The sequence below is a fragment of the Urocitellus parryii genome, chromosome 3, assembly GCF_045843805.1.
Source record: "Urocitellus parryii isolate mUroPar1 chromosome 3, mUroPar1.hap1, whole genome shotgun sequence".
In the NCBI taxonomy this organism is placed as follows: Eukaryota; Metazoa; Chordata; class Mammalia; order Rodentia; family Sciuridae; genus Urocitellus; species Urocitellus parryii.
The window spans coordinates 14,639,259-14,655,822 of record NC_135533.1 but is presented as its reverse complement, the minus strand read 5'-3'; the positions used below and the strand labels follow the sequence as shown (position 1 = coordinate 14,655,822).

General features: G+C 48.2%; 1 protein-coding gene and 1 pseudogene across 2 annotated transcripts in view; both read right to left on the bottom strand.

The window, feature by feature from the left end:
- Hipk2 (homeodomain interacting protein kinase 2) overlaps window positions 1-16,564 on the bottom strand; it is a 249,298-nt gene that overhangs the window by 14,673 nt on the left and 218,061 nt on the right. The window lies entirely within an intron of this gene.
- Window positions 978-10,074, bottom strand: LOC144253580 (mediator of RNA polymerase II transcription subunit 28 pseudogene; annotated as a pseudogene).

Genomic DNA, 16,564 nt, shown 5'->3' with positions numbered 1-16,564 from the left:
GAAAAGAAAACCTCTTCTGACAAGAGGGCAGCATACCTTCCCCACAGAGGATCCACATGCTCTCCGTGGGGGTGAAGGAGCCAGGATCACTCTGCAGGTCGCCTCCCTGCCCAGGCTCTAGGCTCCTAGAATCAAATCCATTGAGCAAGAATCTTCTTTCATGTTAACTGCCTTTTCTCCAAAAAGTCAAACAAAAACACAAGCAAACAAAACAAAACTCAAAAGAAAAAGAATCAGATCAAGCTTTGACCCCTTGTCCATCACTTATGTCCCAGCTGTCACGCTAGGGAGACTGGTCTGCTGTCACTCACACTGGTTCATTACTGCGAGGCTTCCTGCATGTCGTGCTCCCAATACCTCTCCCTCAAGACAGCAAACACCGCACAACACATCCACTCACCCAAACCAAAGGCAGCATCAACTCAAGGATCTACTGAGATGTTACTATGCTAACCTGCATACTTGAACACTTTTTTCTGATTTATATTTACAGACTATCTGCACTCTGTACTGCTATGGTGTCGCAGTCTGGCTGGGCACAAAATAACCGAGCACTCCCGCGAACGCCACGCACGCAGCCTTCTCCCGGGACACACCACACACCAACCGGAAATCCCTCCCAGTAGTTTATGGTGGTTGATAACGTGTTGGGAAACCATGTAGTTCAGCACGTACACCCCTCTTGGTTTAAACCAATCAGTTCAAACAAATCCCCCTCTTGTAGTAACCAATCACCCCTACCCAACTTGTTCCTGCCAGTGAATGTGCTAATCATGTTTTAGAGTTGTTATTTGATTTTCCCGCAGTGTGTGATGATTTGCTAAGAGATGCTATGATGTATGTGGGGGTCCCTACCTTCTCCAAAGAATGTATAAAACTGCTGCAAACCCTGGGCTCGGGGCCTCTCAGTGTCACCAGTTGCTGTGTGTGTGTGTGCGGAGGACAGAGCTAGCTCGCAATAAACACCTCTTTGCTGCTCACATCGATCTTGGGTCTCTGGTGGTCTTTTGGGGGTCCCGAATTGGAGCATAACAGGGGGACTTCGGCTGCTTTTTGTGCTGCACACTGATGTCCTCCAGCACCTGCTGCCGATGCCTGGGCCGAGTCAAGTGCTTCTGCACCAGCGCATCTCTCCTCCGCAACTCCTGCCTTAGTTCTGAGACATCCTCTCAGATAACTTGCTCTGGTTTCTGGACAGATAACTGCAATCTTTTTTTTTTTTTTTTTTTTGGTAGAAAAAAAAACATTCTGTCTAACTTGGAATATTCAGAAACTTATGGATACACTGATCAACACCTGTTCGAATTTCTTCGTGATCCGTGTCATTGACATAATCCTGACTCACTCAGGAGAGAAGCAAAGCGAGCCTCGAAAGCCGACTCCTACTCGTCCACCAAGGTGCTGCTAGAAGCTCTTGGTGCGCCTGAAGAAGCAAAGCCTGGCCCTGGAGTCCTGGCGAGGGTTGTGGGGAGCCCCTGGTGGCTGCCCGGAGAACATACCCCCCAGCAGATTGGCCAGGTCTGGGGTGGCCTGAAGGAAATCTATTAAGAAATAGTCCAGGGCTGGGGCTGGGGCTCAGGGGTAGCACACATGCCTGGTATGTGTGAAGCGCTGGGTTTGATTCTCAGCACTGCGTATAAATAAATAAAATAAAGGTCTATCAACAGATACAAAAAAGAAAAAAGAAAGAAAGAAATAGTTTACACTAGGGGTTGGGAAGGAGCTCAGCGGTGAAGTACCTGCCTGGGGTGCACAAGGCCTTGGGTTCGATCCCCAGCCCTGCAACAGATGAACAGAATGGAACTGTTTGATAACATTTCCTAGTTTATTTCTATAAATATCAAAGTCTGGCTGCTGTTTTTATAATGTAGACTGATAACTTTTTTTCTACTGGAGATATTGTTCCTTGAATGTTGCCCAGATTATGTTGCCACACATGCTCCAGATACCTGTTTAGTTTTTCAGCATGCAAAGTTCTCCTTTGCTGCATTCGAAGTAGGCAGAGATATTTTAACGGTGGAGTGGTGGACAACGGGGAAAATGAGAGAGAGAGAGAGAGAGAGAGAGAGAGAGAGAGAGAGAGAGAGAGAGAGAGAGAGAAAGTGTGTGTGTGATGCCCTGGTTATTAACACTGTGACTCTGTCAGCCAAGTGGAAGTTGTCGGCCCTTACCCTCCTCTGGCTGAAGTGAACAAAATTCTCTGTTGAGGGAAAAATCTGATGGATGAGTCTACCAGCCCTAACAGTCTTGGGACCAAGTCCATGGAATCCATCTACATCCATCCTTCTCCACAAGGAAGTAGACGTTTTTATTAATGGGAACCCACTAGAGACTCAAAGCCCCAGGGAGACCACATCATATGCCATTCTGGGATCACAGGAGCCAAATTTCTGACCCACATACAAGACCTTGACTGGAATTTCAAGGCCCAGTTTGGGAGATTAACCAGTGTCAAGTTTAAAAGTTTCGCTCTTATTATTAATAATTCCAGTTATACGATAAGCTCTCTATATTTTAGGGGGCATTGAGTTTATCATTTTACCATAAAGGCTTGTTGGGAATGAGAGTTTAAGGTAACAATTCCTTAAGTAAGAACCAATCTTACTACTGGTTCACTTATAGATCCCTTTGAGATATCAGTGAAAATTGAGAACACTCTAGTAACCCAAACACACACTTCCCAGCTTTTTCAGTTTAGGGGTCCCCAGTTCCCTGAGGCATCCCCGTGAACAGCAGTACAAGGCCCCCAGCTCACGGGCAGAGGCTCTAACCAGCAGGCTCGGGGGTTCTGTTGCATTTTTACCCGGGAAGCTTTCACAGGCCCTTGGAGGTTATTTTCCACCTGTCTCATCAGAGCCCCAAACTGAAATTATGGATGACTTTTATCTGTGACCAGATTTGAACACCTTGACTCAGACAGCAGGTGTGCCAGGCTGGAGCTGGAGAATTAAATCCTGGGATTTTGAGCCAGGATGATGGCATTTCTGCAAGCAAGACACATGGACTAAGAGGGACGTCGAAGTGATCGTTCACTTTAAAGACAGCTTCATAATGATGATCGATCAAGCTTATTTCAAAAGCCAGAGGGACCCCCTCCATAGGGTTCTGACATGCTGCCCGGGTCTGCCAGCCTTCTATGGACCTGCGTTTCTCTTGCCAGTTAGGTAACTCAGGGTCTGTTGTGATATTGGAACCTCTCCCCTCTGTGGTCTGGGACACACTGGCAAGGGATTGTCTGACTGTTCATCTGTCTTAGAGATTTTACTGATTGCCTGGGGGTCAGACATGATCATAATTCCAAATGTGACACATAAGGGAAAGTTTCTTGTAGGTTTGACAAGTTGAACATTTTCCTCTAACTGCTCCAGTCACCATGGCAATAGGTAGATGATGAGGGTTTTAGTGCCATCTTATCTGGCTATCTTACTATTGAGAATTAAATTGTGCTGGGCATGGTGGCGCACACCTGTGATCCCAGTGGCGCAGGAGGCTGAGGCAGGAGGATTGCAAATTCAAAGCCAGCCTCAACAACCTAGCAAGGCCCTAAGCAACTCAGTGAGACCCTGTCTCTAAATAAAATACAAAAAAGGGCTGGGGATGTGGCTCAGTGGTTAAGCACCCCTGGGTTCAATCCTGGTACCAAAAAAAAAAAAAAAAAAAAAAGGAATTAAATTGTTTTTTAGTTGGGCTCTGTGGCACACACTTGTAATACATGCAACTCAGGAGGCTGAGGCAAGATAATGTCAAATTCAAGGTCAGTTTCAGGTTAGTGAGACAATAAAAATAAAAAGGGCTGGGGATGTGGCTCAGTGGTGAAGTACTCCTGGGTTTAATCCCCAGTACCATTAAAAAACAAAACAAAACAAAATAAAGAAAGAACAACGAGTTAAATTGTGTCTTTGCCCATCTCAAATGCAGTGTTGAAGCCCTAACTCCCAGTACCTCAGAACGTGACCTTGTTTGAAAATCAGATTGATGCAGTTGTAATTAGCTGAGGTGAGGTTATTAGGGTAAGGTGAGACTCTAACATAACTGGGCCCTTATGTAAAGGGGACATTTAGGCACAGACACATACAAGAATGCAGGTGAAGATGATGGCAGATATTGGGAGTATGCATCTATAAACCAACAAAGAGCAGAGATTGCCAGATGTCACCAGAAGCTGCTGGAACATTCTCCCTCATGGTTCTCAGAAGAAACAACCTAGCCAACACCTTGACCTCAGACTTCCAGCCTCCAGAACTGTGAGACAATGAGGCTCCACTGTTTGAGCCCCTTAGTTTGTGGTACTTACTGCGGTTGCCTGGGGGGAAGTAAATGGACTTATATTGTCCTCTGATAGGAAACATATCACCGTCCCAGTTAGAGCATCCAAATACACTAAACTATGCAGACCAGATGGAGAACCCTTATGCCTACGTTTGCCTCCCACCTTAATCTTTGTCGACTGGGACTGTAATGACCTTCCACTCCAGAGGTGGGCGTGCGTAGCTCAAGTATTTTTCAAGCAAGAGAAACAAGCCTGGCTGTTCAAACTTGGCCTTGAGAAACCAGGCTAGTGATGGCGGGAGGGTGGCAAATACACAGTGACTGTCTGAAAACTTTTACAATCGATACCAGGCTTCTGCAAGAATATTGACATTATTCCCCAGCAGTGTCCCTGATGGAAACCAAAAACTCTGGACAAGGCTTGCCCCTCGAGCTAGTAGACTGAACACCTCTATTCTCCCTGAGGTAGAACAGAGGCCAGTGAATCCTGAGCTGCGGCTCCATTCAGAAGCCTGTTCCAGGAGCACACTATACGCCCAGGGGCTGCAGATGAAAATTAGAAAAAGGGAACCCCCAGAGGCAGCCACACCTGCAGGGCTTGTACTGCTTAAGGAGAGCAGGTGGATGAGAGAATGGCACCCCTTACTCCCAGCAGGCGCAGCTCCTGCCAGGAGGCCCGGCTTGGTGGTCAGGTGAGCGCTGAATTCCACATCCCGGGTCAGGAGCCATTATGCAGTGGGCAACTTGTGCAGATACCCGTGGCAGCCCCAGGTGTCTCCTCGGTCCCCAGATTGCACCTGCTTCTATTAAGGTGCCTACTCCACATGGATGGGGGATTGGTTCTATGGCCCAAGAATGGCACCCAAGACCCCAAACTGTGGATAAGACGTGCTAATGGACCCCGAGTTCTAGGTCCACGGCATCCCAGCACTCAAGCCAGAGCTCTCCATGGGGCGTAGAGACAAGTTCATTCTCTCTCTCCTTGTATAGGAGCCCAGGGAAGAAAGGAGGTCATTGTCCTTCGAAAATGTAGAGTCTGTGGGAAGACACTCTTCCCTTCAGGGGGTCCGATGCTTTCCCTCCTGAAAGCCAGAAAATCCCTAGTAAAAATCAAGGAGGGTGCTTCTGAGGAAGGAGCCACCCTGGTCCCTGCCTGCATATTTGCTGAGTGCAGGGTGCCATTCCTCCTTGGGGGTGGGGGTGTGCCTGGGAGAAGAGGGAGCCCTCGGGGTGAGGCAGCTGTGGGGACCAGTTCCAGGGGCAATGAGTTCTGCCCTCCCTGGCCCCAGTCTGGAACAGCAGTGCAAACCTGAGGGCAGGAGCAGGACCTTCAGTCACTGGTGGAGTCCCTCTGGGACCCCTGTCGCCCCAATCTCTCAACAGATAGGAAATGTCCTCAGAACTACTGCCGGATGGCGCTCTGTTGAGCGTGACAGTCCCAGGGCGCAGTCCCTGCCACGCTCCACTCCAGTATTTGGACCTGACCAGCCTTGCTCTGGGAGCCGACCCGGCGGTGAGTGACCCAGCAGCGCACGGCCACCAATCATGTCCCACTCAGGGTCTAGAGCCAGGCACATCCCCATCCCAGGTCTTTCCCTCACAAGCCATAAGTTTCCAAGGCAGAGCGCCGCAAGTCTTCCCGTCAGAACGCAGTCGTGGTCCTCGTTGTCACTAGAGGGCGACCGTGTGCAAAGGGAAAGCTGCGCGCCACTGGGACCGCTCGGCCCGGCGGGGTGGCCAGGTCCCTCGAGGGCACGAGACCCACCGCTCAGCCCTCCAACACAGCGCCTGCCAGCTGCTCGGGGCATACCCCGACCCCAGGCCCTCCTCGGGCTCTCTCGGGGACCTGGGGACCCCGGGCCAGTTCCCCGGGGTGCCCAGAGCTGTGGCAGAGAAGTGGCGATTCCTGGGATTGGAACCTGTTTCACCCTCAGAGGGCCAATTTTAGAGGGACAGAGGACACTCCCTGGCAGGGTGGGGGTCCCCGGGGCTCAAGGTCACTGCCAAGGTGGCCCCACCCCGGGCAGCAGGAGCCAGGCCACCCAAAGGCAAAAGCAGAATGCCCTGAGTAATAATTAAAATATCATCATCATCATCATCACCACCACCACCATCATGATGGCTCTGCTGGTGTTTGGAAGCCTAACTGAATTCATTCTGCTCCGTAAACCTGCTTTGCACAAATTTCTTGGCATCTGTCCATGACTCCAGAGTCTAGGCGCCTTTGGCCAAATGGATGAAGATTGTTTCAAGGCGAAACCAGGGAAAATAAAATAATTAAAGGCTATATTCTTGCCCAATTCAAAATGGAAAAAAAAATTTTTTTTCAGTGCTGTGGGTTGAACCCAGGGGCACCCTATCAGAAGTTCTATCTCCAGTGTGGCCTCCCCTCCTCCTTTAAAATTTATTTTGAAACAGGGTCTTGCTAAATTGCTGAGGCTGGCCTCAAACTTTTAAGCCTCCTCCCGGAGTCTCTGGAATCACTTGGATTACAGGCATGCACCACAGCACATGGATGAAAATAGTTTTAGTTTGTAGAAGGCAGTACTTATCTTACAATTTTGGATACTTAATTGAATCACAGACTTTTTTGTTTTTGTTTTTGTACTGAGGATTGAACCCAGGGGTGCTCCACTACTGAGCCACATCCCCAGCTGTTTTTTATATTTTGTTTAGAGACAGGGCTTCACTGAGTTGCTTAGGGCCTAGCTAAGTTGCTGAGGCTGGCTGTGAACTCACAATCCTCCTGTTTCAGGCTTCTAGCTGCTGGGATTACAGGCGTGGGCCATGTACCCAGTGAATCATAGACTTTTTATGAGGAAAAAAAATTAAGCTCATATTTCACTGTCACATGTTAACTAATGTCTGGGCCTATTTGGAAAGTAGCAGCCTGGGCTGGGGATGTGGCTCAAGCGGTAGCGCGCTCGCCTGGCATGCGTGCGGCCCAGGTTCGATCCTCAGCACCACATACAAAGATGTTGTGTCCGCCGAGAACTAAAAAATAAATATTAAAAAAAAAAGAAAGAAAGTAGCAGCCTACACACAGTTAGTCGGCTTAGTCAGCTTTTTGTCACTATGGCAAAATACCTGAGACAATCAACTGAAAAGGAGGAAAGTGTTCCAGTGACTCAAGAAGGCAGGAAGATGTAACTTTGAGGCCAGCCCAGGCACCTTATTGAGACCCTGTCTGAAAAATAAAAACATTTAAAGGGCTGGGGTTGTAACTCAGTGGTATAGTGCATGTGGATTCAAGCCCAGTACAAAAAAAAAAAAAAAAAAAGGAAAGGGTTTATTTTGATTCATGGTTTCAGAGATTTCAGTCCATGGTTGGCTGCGTGGATTGCTTTTGGGAGTAAGGCAGAACATCATGGTGGGCCTGTGGGGTGGAGCAAAATTGCTCACCTCATGGCAGAGCAAAGAGAAAGACAGGGAAGAGCCAGGTCCCAATATCTCCTTCAAGGGCAGATCCCCAATGACCTAACTTCCTCCCATTAGGCTCCACCTCTTAAAGGTCCCACTACCTCCCAATAGTGCCCACACTGGGGACCAAGCCTTTAACACATGGGCCTTTGAGGGACTTTTCAGACCCAAACAATAGCAGTCCCTTACATTTAACCCACAATATTTGGATTACGTGTATATTATTGGGCTGGGGATGTGGCTCAAGCGGTAGTACGCTCGCCTGGCATGCGTGCGGCCCGGGTTCGATCCTCAGCGTCACATACAAACAAAGATGTTGTGTCCGCTGGGAACTAAAAAATAAATATTAAAAATTCTCTCTCTCTCTCTCTCTCTCTCTCTCTCTCTCTCTCTCTCTCTCTCTCTCTCTCTCTCTCCCCTCTATCTTAAAAAAATAGTGTATATTATTTCATTTCACCTTGAAACGATTCCATAAGGTAGCTGAGGAAACTGGTACTTAGAGTAGGACGAGAACTTGCTCAAGGTCATATGGAAAATGAATAGCCCAGCTAATGCTGAAATGAGCTTGTGCTAGTCTGTGCGAAGACTGTTTATGTACCAGGCACTGTGTAAGACTCAGGGGATCCAGAGCTCACTCAGGTGCTTGGTGGTCTCTTTCAGGTTGAAAGTCATCCAGAGAGGTGATGGAACCTGACCTCCCCATCTAAAACGACCTCCCCACAATCATTGCCTTTTCTGTTTACCTTCTGTTACAGTTTGGATGGGAGGTGTCCCACCTGTGAGACAATGCAAGAAAGTCTGGAGAAGAAATGATTGGGTTATAGCCTTAACCTAATCAGTAAATTAATCACCTGATGGGGATGAACTGAGCGGTAACTGGAGGCAGGTGGGTGTGGCTGGAGGAAGTGGTTCATTGGGGGCATGGCTATGGGGTACACTTTGTATCTGGAGAGTGGAGGCTCTCTCTCTCTGCTTGCTGATCACCATGTGAGCTTCTTTCCTCTGCTGTACTTTGCCGCCATGATGTTCAGCCTCACCTCCAGCCCTGAGGAGTGGAGCTGGCCTTTTATGGACTAAGATCTCTGAAACTAAACTGTGAGTCCTCAAATAATCTCTTCCTCCCCATACACTTGTGCTGGTTGGTCCTTTATCACAGCAGCAAAATAGCTGACCAAAACCCCTTCCACCTGATCTGTTTATTGCCTGCTCTCTCCTCCCACTATAGTATGAGCCCCAAGGGCAGATGCTCAAAAGTGTTTGTGAAATGCAGGAAGATGGCTGCAATTCTCTAACCTGGCCCTCTCTTCTGGGTTCATGGTCTCCCTCCCTTAATCTGCGTGGGCAGGGCAGCCTGGGGCTTCCAGTTTCCTGCTGGGGTTGCCTACTGTCACACACTGCTCCAGTGATGCTCCTGGCCTGGGCTCCTTCCCCAGCCACTCGCCTCTCCTGCTGGCTCCTCCCCCTGCCCCATGATATTGGAATCCAGGCTTCTGACCTGAATGAGGGAAAACGCCTCCTAATAATCACTGAAGCTCCAAAATGGTTCCTAGGATTGGAGGCAGAGCCCACAGCAGCTGCTTGGCCTCCAGGAGAGCTCAAGACCTTCTGCAATCTCCAAACATTCCAATATGGCAATGGTTCTAGAGACTGTTTTTTTAATATCTTCATTTCTATTTATTTATTTGTTTGTTTATTCATTTATTTATTATTATGTGGTGCTAAGGACTAGAGACAGTTTTGGTTGTTGCAACTGGGAGTGCGGTTTGCTACAGGCACCTAGTGGGTAGACACCAGAGATGCTGTTCGGCAGCCTACAGTGCACAGGACAGCCCCATAACAAAGAAGTATCTGTTCTGAAATAGCAAAAGGCTGAAAGCTGAGAAATCTTGAAAGGCAGGGATGTTGATTTGGCTTTTGAGTTACTTCTTTAAAAATCCAGGCCTGAGTCATCCTGTGCCGGTCCCACCTCTACTCGTGCTTTACGCTTTACTTCTTACCTCCTGACCACTTATCAAACGACTGTGCCAGTTCCTGTCACTTTAGAAGCATCTCTGGGGATTCAGGAATGCGGGGACTACAGTGAGAAGTGGAGCCTGCGAACTCACCATCCGCTATCTGAGCCTTTGGTGGCAGAACAAGGAACTCATCACTAAGCTTCACCCAGAGGCTTATTGTGTCATCCATTATTTAAGACGTTTAAACAGCAAATATTTGCTGGGTGAGTTTAAGAACAAGTGGGAAATTGACCCACAGCTTATTGTCTAAGCTGGACCCTCCTGGTCTGTGCGGGGACAGGTACAGACATCCGAAGGCCTCTTGGGGGCGCTGTTCTCTCAGAACAGCCACTGCCAGCTTCTGGCTCAGACCAACAGTGTCCACACACATGGCCGTCAAAGGTGTGTTCTTTCTGTAATCAATCCTGATGTTCCCATCAAAAGCCTTCACAAGTTCCTATTGGTCGGGGCAGGGATCACTAAGCCACGGATTTTCTCTGCAGATTCCCTGTTCTAATGAGAAAACAGTGAGAGGAACACTTCTGAGCAGGCAGCCCAGCGGCAAGAAGTGTGCCCTTAGGCAGTCTACCATGAATAATTGATCGCCTGTATTATTTACGCCTCTTGGTCTGCAGAAGGTTGGCTTCTACAGAGTTCTTCATCTCAAAATCAAGTTCAAGCATTTCAGAGAACATTTCAGAGAACCTCTCACTTCTAGCAATTTCTTCCACAGAAACACTTCCACAAGGGCACAAAAGTTGTGCCAGGATGTTCACCACAGCATTGGGTACCAGAGAAAATCAGAAACAATTCAAATGTCCTCCAACAGGAGAATAATGAAGTCATGCCTGTTGGGGTAACTCCTTACTGTGAAATTCCACGTAAGACATGTGACAGAGCTACCTGAAATGACGCGAGAAGGAAGTTGCAGAGTGTATTGAATAATCCCACTTTTGTAAAAATTTTTTTGTATTTATTTACGTATATTAAAAAGTGCTCAGAAGCCCCTAAGTAGCATTCTAAATTCTAAAGCAAAGGAATTTTTAAAATTTATGTGTTTACATGAAGACAACCTATTTATGTATTAGTTTCATAATAAGAAAATCTGTGTTTATTTCTGTTGTCTTAGAAAAACCCATCCTATTAGATTTGGGTTTGTCCTCCCTGATGTGAGTTGTTTACTGTCACTGGCGGGTTCCTGTTTCCCTCCAGGGAGAGGGCTAATGCATTGGCGGTGGCTTCTGGCAGGATCATTACTGAAGGCATTGTTCTCATCCCAAAGTCAATCTTTTGGTGAGGACTAGCTTTTCTTCTCCTTCTCCGTCTCTTTTGATACCAGAGATTGAACCCAGGGAGCACCTAACCCCTGAGCCTCATCCCCAGTCCTTATTTTGAGAGAGGATCATGCTAAGTTGCTTAGGGCCTCACTAAGTTGCTGAGGCTGGCTTTGAACTTGTGATCCTCCTGCTTCAGCTTCCCGAGCTGCTGGGATGACAGGCGTATGTCACCATGCCTGGCAAGGTCTAGCTTTTCTTGACTGCAGGGTTTGGAAATGCTAACCATAGGTTCCCTCTCATTCATACAGTGGGTCCCCAGGGCAGCTGCCCTTGTGTCAGTCAAGAACTTTTAAAGGAAAGAAGAATCCACCAGGAGACCCAGCTATGGTTGGAACTGGGGTTTCCTTCACCTCTGTATTCCCAGGGCCAAGCGAGGGGCATGGTGGGTAGTTGATGCTCAGCAATTGCTGAACAAATTTGTCAAAGGAAGAAGGAATCTTTGAGCCCTGCCGGCTTGGTTTTCATGAAACTTTGGGGAACGGGGTATCTGAGAAGGTGGCCTGAAGTTCCTGGTTGACAGATCAGAGCTGAACCAGCGGGGTAAAGTTGTAGGCAGGTGCCCTGAGACCCAACAGCACCTATGATGGCTTAGCCTGCAGGAGCAGTGCCATCCTGAAGCCAGCACAGTGCCAAGGAGTTCAGGGATTTGCAGACTGTTTCTGCCATGCAATAGCTAGGCATAAACATTAATCACCTCCCGTCAATAACGAACAGGGAGTGGTGTTAATGGCCAAGTGATATCAAGATCTTCTGAGACAGCTTTGGGACTAGGCCAAGAAGGATCTAAGTGGGTTTATAGCTGCTCTGAGGTCCTTCAAGGACCCCAATCCAGGCCCACCCAGAAGTTGGCCCTCTCTGTTTCCAGAAAAGGAAAAAAATCCTCAAGTTCCCGTTTCCCACGGAAGTTGTCTCTTGTCCCACACAATCATGATGGGCGACTTCTTTGGGTCTGCAGACACAGCTCTGGACCCCTGGGCCTTGCTACCACAGGCCCTTTGCCCCCCGTCAAAATCTCTTCCAGGTCACAGATGCTGGGCACCTAATGGTCTTCTCCATCTTCTGTGAGGCAGAAATTCTAACCTAGATATTTTCAATGTAGCTTTTAAGTGCGTTTTGGTTAGTTAATTTCATGAAAATGCACAGGTACGCTGTCAAACATTTAGAAGAATAGAAAACAAAAATAAATGAGCCTTCATTCCACCCCAGGTCTCCAAGCCTGTAGGAGCACATGACCAAACACACATGCACATGTCTCTTGGTAGAAGCAAACTGGGCACACGCAGTACACACGCTTCTGCGCCCTCTTTTCTTCTAACTTATTTTATCTTGAGGATTGTTCCCAGTCCGTACATACACAGGTGCCTTGTTTTCAAAACCAGTTGTACTATCCCACTGTGTACAGATAACTGCTTACTGAGGATGTTTCCACTTGAGACTTTATGATGTTGGGAAAGTAGACCTGTACAATAATTGTGTTTCCGCTGTCAGTAGAATATTGAATACATTTTGTGAGCCGGCTGCAGTGGTGTGTGCCTGCAATTCTAGCAACTGCAGAGGCTGAGACAGGAGGATCGCAAGTTCAAGGCCAGCCTCAGTGAGGTAGGAGACCCTGTCTCTACTGGGTGGAGCCTGACAATGGAGCCAGCACAGAGGACCAGGCAGCCTGTGGAGGGAGCTGGTGCTCCTGAGGAGAGCTGGAATCTGGCTGGGGCAGGCCGAGCCTCCCTCTCCAGCTCTCCACCAGGAACCCTCAGTTACAGGAGTCAAGATGATTCTTCTGAGCTAATGTGGGCGGGGCTTCTGTTGCTTACTCTGGAAAGCATCCAAAGAACAGAAGGTGGCATCAAGGACGGGGGCCAGGGCTGGGGCTGTGGCTCAGATGTAGAGCACTTGCCTAGTCTGTGTGAGGCCCTGGGTTTGATCCTCAGCACTACATAAAAATAAATAAATAAATAAAATAAAGGTATTGTGTCCATCTACAATGAAAGAAAGAAAGAAAGAAAGAAAGAAAGAAAGAAAGAAAGAAAGAAAGAAAGAAAGAAAGAAAGAAAGAAAAACAGAATGGGGCCCAGGCCCAGTGGTGCACACCTGTAATCCCAGCAGTTCAGGAGGCTGAGGCAGGAGAATCTCGGATTCAAAGCCAGCCTCAGCAAAAGTGAGGCACTAAGCAACTCAGTGAGACCCTGTCTCTAAATAAAATACAAAATAGGGCTGGGGATGTGACTCAGTGATCGAGTGCCCTGAGTTCAATTTCCAGTAACCTGCCCCCCCCACACCAAAAAAAGAATGGGGGATTGCTATTGGCCTGAAAATATAGAATTAGCTGAGTCAAGGCAAGATGAAGACCTTCTACTCTTGACTGGCAAGTGGGTGGTTCCTGCATGACACATGGTGCTGAGAGAACTGATTAAATTGCTGCATCTCAGGCAAGATGTTTACCTAATGGGGACTTACCTTCTTGCCATTTTACAGTAAAAGTCCAACACAAAAGAAACAAACCTAAATGGCATTCTGACACATGCTACAGTATACATGAACCCCGAGGACATGATCATCAGTGAATTAAGGTGGTCACAGAAGGACAGAGGCTCTATCCCTCCATTTACATACAGGTAGAATGTAGAGTAGTCAGCTTCCTTGAGACAGAAAGTAGAAAGGTGGATGCCAGGGCTGGGAGCTAGGGACATGCTTAATGGGTGCAGAGCTTCACTTTTGCAAGGTGAGAGTTCGGGAGACGGGTGGTAGTGCTGGTCGTACAGGGAATGTGCTCAACACCACTGAACAGTGCACTTAGAAAGGGCTGGGGTGGTGAATTTCATGCCAGGTGGATTCTACCAAAGTTTACAAAAGGCCCGCACAGAAGGAAGAACTCAGCTTTGTTAAGAGAGGCCCTTTCTGTCTTTGGCCTGCAATCCAATGTGACTGAACCCCGGGGGAGGCCATGTCAGGAAAGCTGAGTTATCTGCAGCAACCTGAAGTTACTGTGAGCAAAGGGGGGAGGCAGAGGGCAGAGCAAGCAATAAGGCCGGCGGCATGGTGGCACACATGCCAGCTAACCCTGGCAACTGGAGGCTGAAGCAGGAGGAACCCAAGTTCAAGGCCAGTCTCAAGTTAGAGAGGCCCTGTCTCTAAATAAAAAATAAAAAGGGCTGGGGATGTGGCTCAGTGGTTAAGCGCCCATGGATTAAATCAAATCCCCAGTATCAAAAGAGGGGGAGGCAAAGTTGGAGGCTTGGGGAATAAGTGACTAGCATTTTGTTATGCCGTGTTCTACATATTAGTGAGAATCCATCGACTTCTTTCAACACCCCGTGGAGCAGGTGCTGTTTTAAAGTTGAGGAATGAAGGCATGGGGGGAGTTAAAAAGATAAACCGTGATGAAGCCAGTGACAAGGTTAGCAGGTGTCAGTGCTATGGGTGTGACCTGGGCCATCGGGGTCACACTGACGTCTCCCATCCAGTGCTGGGTGCTCTGTGATGGCTGATCCTGTCTGCTTCTTCTAAGTGCTTCTCACCCGTGCCCTGGAGACCACTATGGGGACGTACCGGGGTTGGACAGAGCGCTGAAGCCTATTGCAAAAAATGGGAATTTCCAGGATGGGTTGTAGAATCCAAGACCGTCCCCTTGCCCAGACCTTGTCACTGTTGCATGGTGTTGACCAGAAGCAAGTACCCTGGAAGCTCCTGAAAGCCTAAGGGAAATGGGTTGTCAGAGAAAGTGGCATCTGGTCTACAAAGGCTGGGGCCCCAGGGGAAGCGGGGTGTCTGGGGTGGTGCCTCTGACACCAGGTGCAGATGGGAGTGCTCCTTGACGGTGCTCCTCCCCCTCCGGAGGCCTCTCCTCACTCCCACATCCTTTGACTCCCAGGGACGCTCCTCCTTGTGGAGGACAACCTCTGGAGCTGCTGAGGGAAAGCTTTGACCTTGCAAAATTATCTGCTGCTTCAAATCCTCGCCATGTGCTCACGGCCAGGAACCCACAGAACCCAGGCTCGTTTCCTGGGCCACAATAAAACAGGTGACCTCATAGCTGGCTCTGGATCCGGAGACCTCCTGGGCTAGTCTTTCGGCTGTCCCCCACTTTCCACCCTGGACCGTCTTTTCGTGTGCACTACTTAGGTCGCACGTGGAGGCCGTGGGTCAGGGTTCAGCAAAGCCTGAGGATGGTGCGTCATCACCTGGCCTGGGAGGAGGGTGCAGGAACGAGCTGGGGAGAGTCACATCACAGGCAGTCTGTGGCAGAGAAGGACAGAACAGAGGCACGGTCCTCATTCGAGGGAGATTTGTTCCGGCCCATGAGCCACAGTCTGGAAAGTCTCCGGGGACGAGGGCTTGTCCCAGTGGAGAGGCTTTTCCCGACCAAAGGATGCATTTCCTGTTCCCTAAAGAGAACAGTGTCTGCCTCAACCCAGGAAAGGAGGACTTTGAAGACCCCATGGCCCCAGGTGGAGTGGTGAAGTCAAACAATGCTTCTTTGATTATTTTTGAGAAATTATTTTTTTGCTACTGGGATTGAGCCCAGGGTCTCACCTGTACTAGGCAAACACCGTACCACGGAGCTACATCCCCAACCCTTTTTATTTTATTTTGAGACAGAGACTCCCTAAGTTGCCCGGGCTGACCTTGAACTTGAGATCCATCTTCCTCAGCTTCCTAAGTTACTAGGAGCACAGGCCTGCATTATCATGCCTGGCTCTAAAAAGTTTTTTTTTTTTTTAAATTATAAATTGACAGATGATAGTCATATATATTCATGGGGTACAAAGAGATGTTATGAGATAAATATAAACATACATACACAATGTGAAATGATCAAGCTAATTAACATGTCCATCCACTCAAATGCTTATTTTTTTTTGTGGTGAAACTTATGCTGTTAGTAATTTTGAAATATGCAATACATTATTATTGACTATAATCACAGCCAGATTCTGTGGCATGTGCCTGTAATCTCAGAAACTTGGGAGGCTGAGGCAGGAGGATTGCAAGTCTGAGACCAGCCTGGGCAACTTAGAGACCCTGTTTTGAAATAAAAAAATAAAAAGGACTGGGGATGTAGCTAAGTAGTACAGGGCCCCTGGGTTCAAGTCCCAATACCAAAACCAAAAAAATAAAAAAACCCCAAATCAAACAGGCCATAGTCACTATGCTACGCAATAGATCTCAAAATATTTCCTTCTCTTCTAAGTGAAACTTTGTGCCCTGTGACCAACAGCTCTCTATTCTCCCAACCGCGGAGGATATGATTTTAACAACCCCAAACAGACCCTGTACAGGAGAGTGCACCCACACAACCAAGTCACGAAACATCTTCTGCTGCTCATGCTTCGTATTCTTCTTGTCTAGGTTTTGCCAGATTTGCTTGGTTAACTTATGGACCTGGGGGAATTTCTCATTGTGTGTTGTTGTTGTGACTGGTCTGTTCCTGCCCCCGACCTCCTTGGCATTCCACGGACGTGTGGAGAAGGCAGGGGTGGTCTGGGGGCAGATCCTAGGGGGCTTCGCTGGCTTCTGATGTGTGCCCACCCTGGAGGAAGAGGACGT